Source organism: Macrotis lagotis, chromosome X, assembly GCF_037893015.1.
Source record: "Macrotis lagotis isolate mMagLag1 chromosome X, bilby.v1.9.chrom.fasta, whole genome shotgun sequence".
Lineage (NCBI taxonomy): Eukaryota > Metazoa > Chordata > Mammalia > Peramelemorphia > Peramelidae > Macrotis > Macrotis lagotis.
In genome coordinates this window covers 478,655,147-478,666,614 of record NC_133666.1, presented here as the reverse complement: position 1 = coordinate 478,666,614, position 11,468 = coordinate 478,655,147, and positions in this window count along the sequence as shown.

Below are 11,468 nucleotides of genomic sequence, written 5' to 3'. Positions count from 1 at the left end.
TTATTTCTCCTCTTCGTCACCCCTTCCCATACACCTTGATTTTTTTTGTCTTGAAGATATGAAAAGATAAATATTTGGCATTTTTAAGAAGATATTAATTTAAATTCTGGTTTGGGAATTGCCACCAATGGAGATTCAAAAATTAGGTTCAGGAAAGAACTGTTTAAAATATTTTTTCTCAGGAAGTAACCATCTATTTCCAAACTTAGAATTTGTTTTTATACCTTCAAGTGACCTTAAAATCATTTAAAACAATTTTCTCAATATATAGATAATGAAGTTTAGATCTAAAGAAGTTAAGTAACCTGCCTAAGATCACATTACTCATAAGAAACAGTTAGAATTCAAATAGCACATGTGATTCTTGATTTAAATTATTATTGAAAATAAAGCAATAATAGCTATCATTTACAAGACTATGGAGGGCAGAGCCAAGATGGCAACAGGAGAGGTTTGTCTCTTAGGTGCTCTCAATCAAAACTTGTAAGCTAAGGATTCTAACTAAAGTTTCGGGAAACAGAACCCACAGAGGGATCCAGTAATCCAGTGAGGCAGTTCTCCAACCCAATGTAACATGGAAAAGAGTGGAAAGGCTCAGCTCCACAGGTCAGAGGGGTGGCCCGCCAGAGAGGAGGCCAGCCAGCACAACAGAACTTCAGCCACTCAAGGCAGCCCCAGTGTTCTGGGAGCCATGGCTCACAGCAATGAGGGTAGTTTCCTGACCTATAACCTGGGGAATACCAGGCACAACTTGAGGGATCAGTGGAGGAACTCAGCCAAAGCTAGCAAGTGAAGCCCAGCCCTCAGGGCACACAGTGAATAGCATAGCCCTGTCAGCTCAGATACAGAAACTAGAGGCAGAAGTGATAAGCAGGAGCCCCCAGGGCATAAGTGCTGAGCCTAGGGAGGGGAGTGGAGAGAGACTGCTGAGCTCTGCCCTCTGTCCCTGGAACAGAACTCTGGCTCTGACCACATTCAGATCCTGATTGAAGTTTAGGCCTCACGTAGAGCAGCACAGCCCCCCCCCCCCACTTCAGCCCCGTGGCAGAGGGGAGAGCTTATGGTCATTCACAGACCAGGAGGGAAGAGAGAGCCTCACACAATCAAAAGCTCAGGAAGTACCCCCAAACCATGCACAGGCTAGAGAAATGAGTAAGCAGAGAAAAAAGAGGAACATCATTGACAAATACTTTTCCTAGGATCCCAAGAAGGATCAAAACATTCAATCTGAAGACAAGAAAGTCCAGGCTCCTGTATCTAAAGACTTAGAAAAGCAGAAATTGGGCTCAGGCTATGATAGAGATCAAAAAAGACTTTGAAAATCAAGTGAGAGAGGTAGAGGAAAAATTGGGAAAAGAAATGAGAGAGATGGAGGAAAAACATGAAAAAGAAGTCAGCAGCTTAGTCAAGGAGATCCAAAAAAATGCTGAAGAAAATAGCATGCTAAATACCAGCATAAGAAAAATGGATAAAACAGTTCCAAAAGTTATTGAAGAGAAAAATGCTTTAAAAAGCAGAATTGGCCAGATGGAAAAAGAGACAAGAAAGCTCTCTGAGGAAAACAAAGCCTTCAGACAAAGAATAGAACTGAAGGAGGTTGCTTATTTTATGAGAAATCAGGACACAATACTTCACTACTAAAACACTGAAAAATTAGAATAAAATGTGAAACATCTCATTGAAAAAACAACTGATATGGAAAACAGATTTAGGAAAGATAATTTAAAAATTATTGGAATACCTGAAACTCATGACCAGGAAAACAGTCTTGACATCATTTTCAAAGAATTACTACAGGAAAATTTCCCTGATGTCCTAGAGGCAGAGGGCAAAATAGAAATTGAGAGAACCCACCAATCTCCCTGATTAAGAGATCAAAAAAAACAACCCTCAAGAATATTATAGCCAAGTTCCAGAATTTCAAAGTAAAAGAAAAACTCCCAAGTCAAAGAGAAAATATTACAAGCAGCCAGAAGGACACAATTTAAATATCATGGAGATTCAATCAGGATCACACAGGACTTAGCAACAACTACATTAAAAGCTCATAGGGCTTGGAATATAATATTCTGAAAGGCAAAAGAGCTTAGAATGCAACCGAGAATGAACTACCCAGGAAAACTGAAGTCCTCTTCCAGGGAAAAAGATGGACTTTCAATGAACCAGGGGGATTTAAATGTTCCTCTTGGAATGGCCAGAGCTGAACAGAAGGTTTGATCTTCAAATACAGGACTCAGGTGAAGCACAGAGAGTGGAAGAGAAGGGGAAAATATGAGGGACTCAATGATGATGAACTACATATGTTCCTGTATAGAAAAATGATACTGATAATACTCATATGAACCTTCTCATTTAATAGAGCAGGTAGAAGGAGCTTTTATAGATGAAGCACAGGAGAAAGCTGAATTTGAAGATATTGTCCTATAAAAGTGGACTTAATAGATAAAAGGGAATTGTAATGGAAGAAAAAAGAAGATGAGGAATAGGATAAGATACTTCATATAATAAGATTTTCCTTTATTACAATGAGCGATTGCAATGATATGGAAGGGGGAAAGGCAAGGGGGAATGAGGGAATGCTTGCTCTCATCAGAGGTGCCTAGGAGAGGAACAGCATATATACTCTATGAGGTATAGACATCTGGACTATGAAGGAGAGAAGTGGTATGGGGGAAGGGGGGGATGTGAGTGATGGAGGAGAGGATGGACCATGATGGGAGAGTGGTCAGATATAACACATTTTCTTTTTATTTTCTTGCAAGGGGCTGGGATTGGATGGCCTGTCCAGGAACATGGGGCCAGGTGGATGCTGGGCCTAAGGGGTGGTATGTGGGCTCGGGGCCTCTTGGCCCCAGGGCCAGGGATCTATCTGCTGTGTCATGCAGCTACCCCACATCAGAGTCAGAGTGAAAGGAGAGAAGAGATATAATACATGTTATTGGAGAAGTACGAAGGGAGAGAGTTGTGATTAGCAATGGCAATGGTGGAAAAATATGGAAGTAACTTTTTTGATGGACTTTTCATAAAGAATGCGATCCATCCATGACAGAGCTTGTGGTGTTAGAAAAAAAAGACTCTAACTATGACCTAAATACTTAGGAATATTATATCCTTTGATTCTTATAATCACCCTGGGCAATAGATAATTGTATTATCTCCATTTACAGCTAAGAAAATTGAGACAGACAGAAGATAAGGGACTTTTCCTGGGTCGCACAGATAATAAATGTATAAGGCTGAATTTTAACTCAGGTCTTGTTGTATCACCATATTTCTTCTAGTATGCTTTGCATTCTATTATGTGGTTGTCACAGTATTACATCCTTGGGATGATAAGTTGGATAACTTTAGAATATAAAGATATGGTATCTTTCAAATCATGGTGAAATATAGGGTAGTTTTAGTTTAAAATAAAAGAAACAGGATTTTAAAATTTACTTAGTTTGTCTTTAATTAAAATGTTTTCTGGAATAAAAGCATTTTGAACTTTCACAGATCTATAATAAAATAATTTGAGTACATTGGGTTACCAGGTGGCATAGTCATTAATACAATATTTATTAGAGTCAGAAAGATCTGATTTCAAAATTATCCTCAGACACTAGCTAATAGTGTGATCTGGAGAAGTCATTTAACTTTTCTTTGACTCCCTTTCTTCAACTATAAAATCAGAATCATAATAGCACCAACTTCAAATGAGATAATATTTGTAAAGAACTTACCATATACATAATACATCATAGGTATATGACAAATGCTTGGTCTCTTCCTCCCTTAACCAAAATCTATCATCAAATTTATATGGTATGACCATCTGTATTTTCACAGAAGTCTTCTGGAGAAAATCCACTGATAATGGTTTTCCCAGGTAAGATTACTTCTAGATGAGGAAGGTGTAGATATTCCATATTCATCAATTAATAGTCAGAGATAGAATGATAGACAAACAGATATCGATAAATAGTGCTTACTTTCATGATTTCAGACTTAATAAAGAATCAAACTAGAATGTTGTTACATTTGCAGTTTGCCCTCAAAGGAAAAATGGAATTGGTTATGTCTAAAGAAAGAACAAATTATTTTAGGTTAACATATGGTTTTATTAGGTTCTTTAAACTTGGGAGTTATGCATTCATGAAGCTTAGCTAGAAATCAGACACAAAGTGCAAATTTAGAGAAGCGTATTAATATAGAATAAGGTAAGATCTGATAAAATTGCTCCTGAGCTTATCCATCTAGACAACTCAAGATGTGCTTCATGCCACATTCATTTGAGGCAAAGAGTTGGTTAGATCTGGAATGGCACTATCAGGAATTAGGTAAGAAGAAGTGTACCTTTCCAACTCAGGACTTTTGTGTCTTATTTGTTATGCCAAAGACTTTCACCATTCTGTGATTGTTGATACAATGGAAAGATTCATATTTATTACAAGCAAATGAAATTCTTTTGTTATTATGACATTGTCTAGATAAAGAAAGAAGAGAGTGAGAGCAAGAATGAGAGCTAGAGAGAGAGAGCGAGAGAGAGCAGAAAGTGCTGTTTGGGTTATTCATCTGTTATCTCTCATAATAGTTACAAGACTGGCCTGTATCTTTTTCAATTTTATTTTATATAGCTTTAGTTGTGTGCTATTTGTTCTTTATACAGTTTTTCACAGGAATCCATGTAACTATAATATTTTTAATGCTCTAGAATCCATATTCTGACATTATGAAAAAAACATTAATTAGCTTTTTTTCCTACAAATTTTGTTGGGTTTGTTGCATTCACCATACTAAAAGAAGTACAGTTCCATTTCCTCTCATTATGTATGTTTGTTTGTATGTATGTATGTATTTACTTATTTTAGGTTTTTCAAGGCAAATGGGGTTAAGTGGCTTGCCCAATGCCACACAGCTAGGTGATTATTAAATGTCTGAGGCTGGATTTGAACACAGGGACTCCTGTCTCCAGGGCTGCTGCTCTATCCACAGTATCAGATAGCTGTCCCTTCTCATGTTTTTTGTCTATGTCGTTCTTCATATATCCTACCTTTTGAGATCTTTATATAAACTATAAAACTAATGATAATGTAATTAGAATTAGAAATAATAAGGCTTAAATATTAACATGACTGAATAAGTTTTATATTGATAAATATGAGTAATGTGGTCTTCTAACCCATATTAGGGGAAGAATTGAAACACAACAATCTATGTCATTTATCAACTTGAAAGACCACCTTCTCTCTCTCTTGAAGATGATTTAGGAAGACACTCTCTCTGCATAATTAGAGTTCATGCTTAACCAGTTCTGAAGAAATGACATTTCTTTTACTGTGGATTTGAATTTATAAACTGATTCTACAAAGATTATGATTACTAGTAATAATGTACAGAATAAAAGATTAACAGAGCAGATTAGCCTTGATATTTCTATGCAGTCTTGTAAGGTTAAATTAAACATCAAATTATCTGAAAAAAGCCAATTTATTTAAAGCAGTTGAAATGTTTATTGCAATATGGGAAAATAGGAGCATTTAGAAGAGTCCTAGGTGTCTTGAGAGGCTTCCCCAACATTTCTTTTCTATGGATATGTTATTATTTGTATCTAAAATTTCACAGTAAGACTTAATTTCTTTGGATTAAGGATTATGTAATCTCTTTTTTTGTTTTTTAGTTATAAAATATCTTAAAATAAAATATTGTTAGAAATCCTAGTCATTAATGTCAACCCCAAATAGAAATGGATTCCTCTGGATTGTGTTATTGACATAAAATGACAAATTGACCTATATTGTATTGTATTTTATTTATTTTGTTGAATTTTTCAAAATTACATTTTGATCTTATCTGAGCACCTGGAATAGGTTTATATTTGACATTTATAGGAAAAATAATAGCTAACCCACACCGTATTTTACAGTTTGTGAAATACTTTATATATATTAAGACATTTGAAAATGACAAGTTCATAAAGCAAAGATGCCTTTGAACTTTGGTGTCAGGAAGACTTAGTTCAAATTTCATCCTTAACAGTGTGTAATCATAGCTATTATATATTCTTCAGTAACTCTATTTTTTAAAGACTTTAAGAAAGGTAGATAGATAGATAGATAGCTAGATAGATAGATAGATAGATGATAGATAAATAGATAGATAAATAGATAGATAGATAGGTAGATAGATAGACAAATAGATAGATAAAGATAGACAGATAAAGACAGACAGATGGATGGATAGATGATAGAAAATGTTGCTGATCTGCATTGGTAGAATATGATTCCATATATAGATCTAGTCAACCCAAATAATTTTTCCCTCCAAAAAGAACTTATTTGTTGATTCTTAAAATGATTGTGAAATAATTAGCCCATTTTAAAACTAAAAAAACTGAGTTTTAGAGAAGATGAGGTGGAATTCAAAATCAGACCTTTGGGGTTCCAAGTTTAGCACTCCAGCCAATATACTACATTAACTCACATTCTAGTACTCTGTCCAGTTTACTATATTGAATCTCAGATTAGATTAATTGATTGTAGGTCATTACAAGCAGGTTGCTAAAGAAGATAGTGATGAATATATATATATATATATATATATATGTATATATATATATATATATATATATATATTTGTTTCCAGGAATATATTAAGGAAGGAAGGAAATATATGTTTATTGAGAACTTACAATGGGCCAAGAACATTAAAAATACTATTTCATCTGATTCTTAAATGATTTTGAGCATGAGTATTATTAATATATAAATATACATAGGAAAAATAGCTATGCCATCAATTTCCAATTCATTGTCACCACAAAAAGAGTTGCTTTAACAATTTTTCTATCTTTTTTGTGATCTCTGTGCGATAGAGATATGGTAGTAGTATTGTTGGATAAAAAGGTAGTCACAGTTTTTGCCCTTTGGGTAGTTCCAAATTGCTCTCTAGAGAGTTTGGATTAATTCATTACTGCTCTTTCTTCCCATATTCCCTCCAACATTGATCATTTCCCATTTTGTCATAATATTCATTCTGATAAGTGTGAGGAGGTATGTAGAATTGTTTTAATTTGCATTTCTCTAATTAACAATGATTTATTTATTTATTTATTGATAATGATTTATTTATTTATTTATTTTTTCATATGACTAAAGATGACTTTAATTTCTTTATCTGATAACTTCCTGTTTCTATCCTTTGATATGGTTGGGCATGCTTTATATGTTTATTTATCAGTTGCAGAATGACTTTCATTGTTATATTTGACTCAGCTCTATATAAATTTTAGAAATGATTAATTTATCAGAAACACTAACTATAGATGACAGAGAGAAGACAGTCACTGTGACAAGAGCTCCCCTTTCCCCTCAAAAATAACATTAGTCTACAAAACCCAGAAAGAGAAGCTAAGAGAAGAACACTTACCAAGAAGTTCTGTCTCAGGGGACCGTGGGTGAACCCGGAGATGAGAGCAGAGGATCAGCACAGGGACAGCAAATAGCAGAAGAGAGAGGACCAGCCTCAGCCATAGAGACTTTGGTGACTGATGAGTGCAAGATTCAACTTTAGCTTTGGAATCTTTGGCTCGCAGAGAGCAGCTATGGGAGGGTGAGTTCCAGCACAGAGTCTCAAAGCAAACCTGGAGAAAAACCATTTGGGCTGGGGACCTGAGCTCCATACTTTCAGCAGAACTCTTTGCTCAGAACAAACAATAAACATTGCCCCCCACCCCCTCAGGGCAACAGAGATTACTTCATGGAAAGAGATAAACTCCTTCCCCCAGGGCCCAGCCAAATGTTCATGATCAACTCAGACCCTGCTCCTGAGGGCCTCAAAAAACTACAGAGAAAGCAACCAGTGACCACTACTGGCCGGCCTTTGGAATTACTAAGACAAGTGAACCAAGCCTCTAGGATCTTCAAAAGCAAACCTATGAGAACAGCCCCTCCCACCCCGCTCCCCAACATAAGGTCCTAGAAAGGTGAAAAAAGGACAGAGAAAGGGAGAACTATGGAGAAATACTTAGAAAGGACAAATTCTAACCCAAAGACATCCAGCACTGCTGAGGAGAATATGAATTGGTTTCTAGTTCAGCAAGACTTCCTTGAAGGAATCAGGAAGGAGTTTAAAAATCAATGAGAAAAACTGGGAAAAGAAGCTCAAGAGAAAAATTAACATGTTGCTAGAGAAAATTAACATCTCACAACAAGAAAACTAATCCTTGGGAAATAGAATTGGACAAATGTAAAATGAGAATAACTCTCTTTGATCTTCAATTGGGCAAATGCAAAAAGAAAATGATCCTCTCAAAACTACACTTGGGCAAATAGAAAAGTCTTTTAAAAATAGAATTGACCAACTGGAAAAGGAGTGGCAAAAAGATAAAGGAAGAAAAATCTTCTCTAAAAAGATAATGGAATCAGCAGAAATTAATGACTTCATGAGACAGTAAGATTGTGTTAAACAAAACCAAAACATGGAAAAAAAAGAAAAGAAATGTAAAATACCTCATCAGCAAATCCTCTGACCTTGAGAACAGATCATTATGGGAGAACTTGAGAATTATTGGCCTTCCTGAAAACACTGAAGAGAAAAAAGCCTGGACTTAATATTACATGAGTTAGTGATGGAAAAGTGCCCTGATATCTTGGAACTAGAGGGCAAAACAGTTATTGAAAGAATACATCTACCCCCTCCAGAAAGCAATCCTAAAATGTAAACATCAAGCAATGTTGTTGCCAAAGCTGTCAGAAAGAAAAGAAATTAAATACCAAGGAGCCACAGTAAGGATTATGCAGGACAGGACCTGGCCGCAACAACATTAAGGGATCCAAGGGTCTGGAATGAGATATTCCAAAGAGCAGGTATGCTTGCAATGCAGCAAAGAATCCACTACCCAGCAAAGGCAAGTCTTTTCTTCCAGGAAAAAAGATGGACCTTTAATGAAATGGGAGACTTCCAAGATTTCATGATGAAAAGAGCAGAGATAAAATGAAAATTTGAGCATCAAACAGGAAGCTCTAAAGATACATGAAGAGGTAACAAAAAATGAAATACTATCTAGTAAGATAAAATTGGCTATATACCCATTTTGGAGAAAGAGTCTCATAACCCTTGAGAATTGGACCTCAATTAGAGAGAATATACAGAGCCAGAAGGATGGACACTCATAACTTTTCTGCAACTCAGATAGAATGATTTAAAAGCAATACCTCCTTTAAAAGGGTGGCAATAAGGAGAAGGGAGGTTACAGGGAGACTGAATGGGGTAAAAAGATTGAATGGGGCAAAATTCATTATTTCAAGAGATACAAAAGACCTTTTGTTACTGATGGGAATAAGGGAGGAGGTGAGAACCACCTGAAATTTTATCTCGTCAGACTTGGCTTAAAGTTAACTTAGACAAGTCTGATGAGATAAAGCTTCAGGCAGTAAAAGGGAGAAAAGGGAGGTGGTCAGGGAGGTGGAGAAAAAGGGGAACTAACAGAAGGAAGGGAAGAAGGGGAAAAGGGGAGGAAGTTGATATAAGAGGGCAAACACACTGAAGGTGGCAGTAAAAAAAACACTGGGAAATAGGGATAAAGGGGAAAAAGGGGGGAAATACAAACAGAAGGAAGATAGCATGGAGGGCAATAAAGAGTTAGTAATTGTAACTGAATGTGAATGGAATAAACTCTCTCTTAAAATGTAAGCAGTTAGCAGAGTGGATTAAAAGCAGAATCCTAAATATGCTGCTTACAAGAAACTCATTTGAAACAGAGAGATACTTATAGAGGAAAGGTAAAAGGTTGGAACAAAATATATTTTGCTTCAGCTGAAGTGAAAAAAGTAGACCTAGCAAGGCTTATTTCAGACAAAGCAGCTGCAAAAATAGATAACATTAAAAGAGATAAGGAAGGAAAGAATATCCTCCTAAAAAGTAACATAGACAATAAAGTAATTTCAGTCCTAAATATGCATGCAACCAATGGTACAGCATTGAAAGAGCTACAGGAAGACACAGACAGCAAAACTCTACTAGTGGGATACACCAACCTCCCGCTCTCAGATTTAGATAAATCGAATCATAAAGTAAATAAAAAGAAAGTTAAGAGGTAAATAGATTGTTAGAAAACATAGAGATTATAAACCTAAGTAGGAAATTGAATGGGGATAGAAAATAATTTTTTTCTTCAGTACATGGCACTTACCCTACAATTGACCATGTAATAGGACATAAAAACCTAATGATCAATTGCAGAAATGCAGAAATAGTGAATACATCTTTCTCAGATCATAATAAAATAAAAATCATATGCAATACTGGACCAGGGAGATATAGATCCAGAACTAATAGGAAATTTATAAACTCATTTTAAAGAATTAGTGAATCAAGCAACATATTATAAAAATAATTAATTATTTCATCCTAGATAATGACAATAGTGAAACAACATACCAAAACCTAATGGGATACACTCAAGGTGGCTGTCAGGGGATATAGTATATCTTTAAAGGCATACATGAATAAATTATCCAAAGAAGAAATCAATGAAGTAAATATGCAACTAAAAAATTTGAGAATGAACAAATTAAAACCCCCCAAATAAATATCAAATTGGAAATATCAAAAATTAAAGGATAAATTAATAAAATCAAAAGCAAGAAATTATTGAACTAATAAATAAAAACAAGAGATGGTTTTATGAAGGAACCAATAAAATTGATAAATCTCTGGTCAATTTGATTAAAGATAGAAAAAAAATAAATCATATTGCTAGTATCATAAATGAAAAGGGTGAATTGTTACCAATGAGGATGAAATTAAAGTATTAATTTGGATTTATTTTGCACAACAAATTTGACAATCTAAGTGAAATAGAGGAATATTTACAAAAAAATATAACTTGCCTAGATTAAATGAAGAGAAAACTACAAACCTAAATAACCCTATCTCAGAAAAAGAAATTAAACAAGCCATTATTGAACTCACTAAGAAAAACTTCCAGGGCCAGATGGATTCACAAGTGAATTCTATCAAACATTTAAGGAACAATTGGTTCCAATTCTATATAAACTCTTCGGAAAAATAGGTGAAGATGGAATTCTCCCTAACTCTTTCCATGATGCATATATGTTGCTGATACCTGAAACAGGAAGAGTTAAAACAGAAAGGAAATTATACTCTATCTCCCTGATGAATATAGCTATAAAAATCTTAAATAAAATCTTAGCAAAATGATTACAAGTTATCAGTAGGATAATACATTATGATCAAGTAGGATTTATCCCAGGAATGCAGGGTTCAATATTAGAAAAATTGGTAGTATAATTAATTATATCAATAACATACCTAGCAAAAATCATATGATAATTTCAATGTATTCTGAAAAAGTTTTTGATAAAATAAAGCACCTATTCCTACTAAAAACACAAGAGAGTGTAGAATAGATGTTTTATTGCTTAGAATAATAAGCAGTATCTATATGAAAAAATCAACAAGCATTA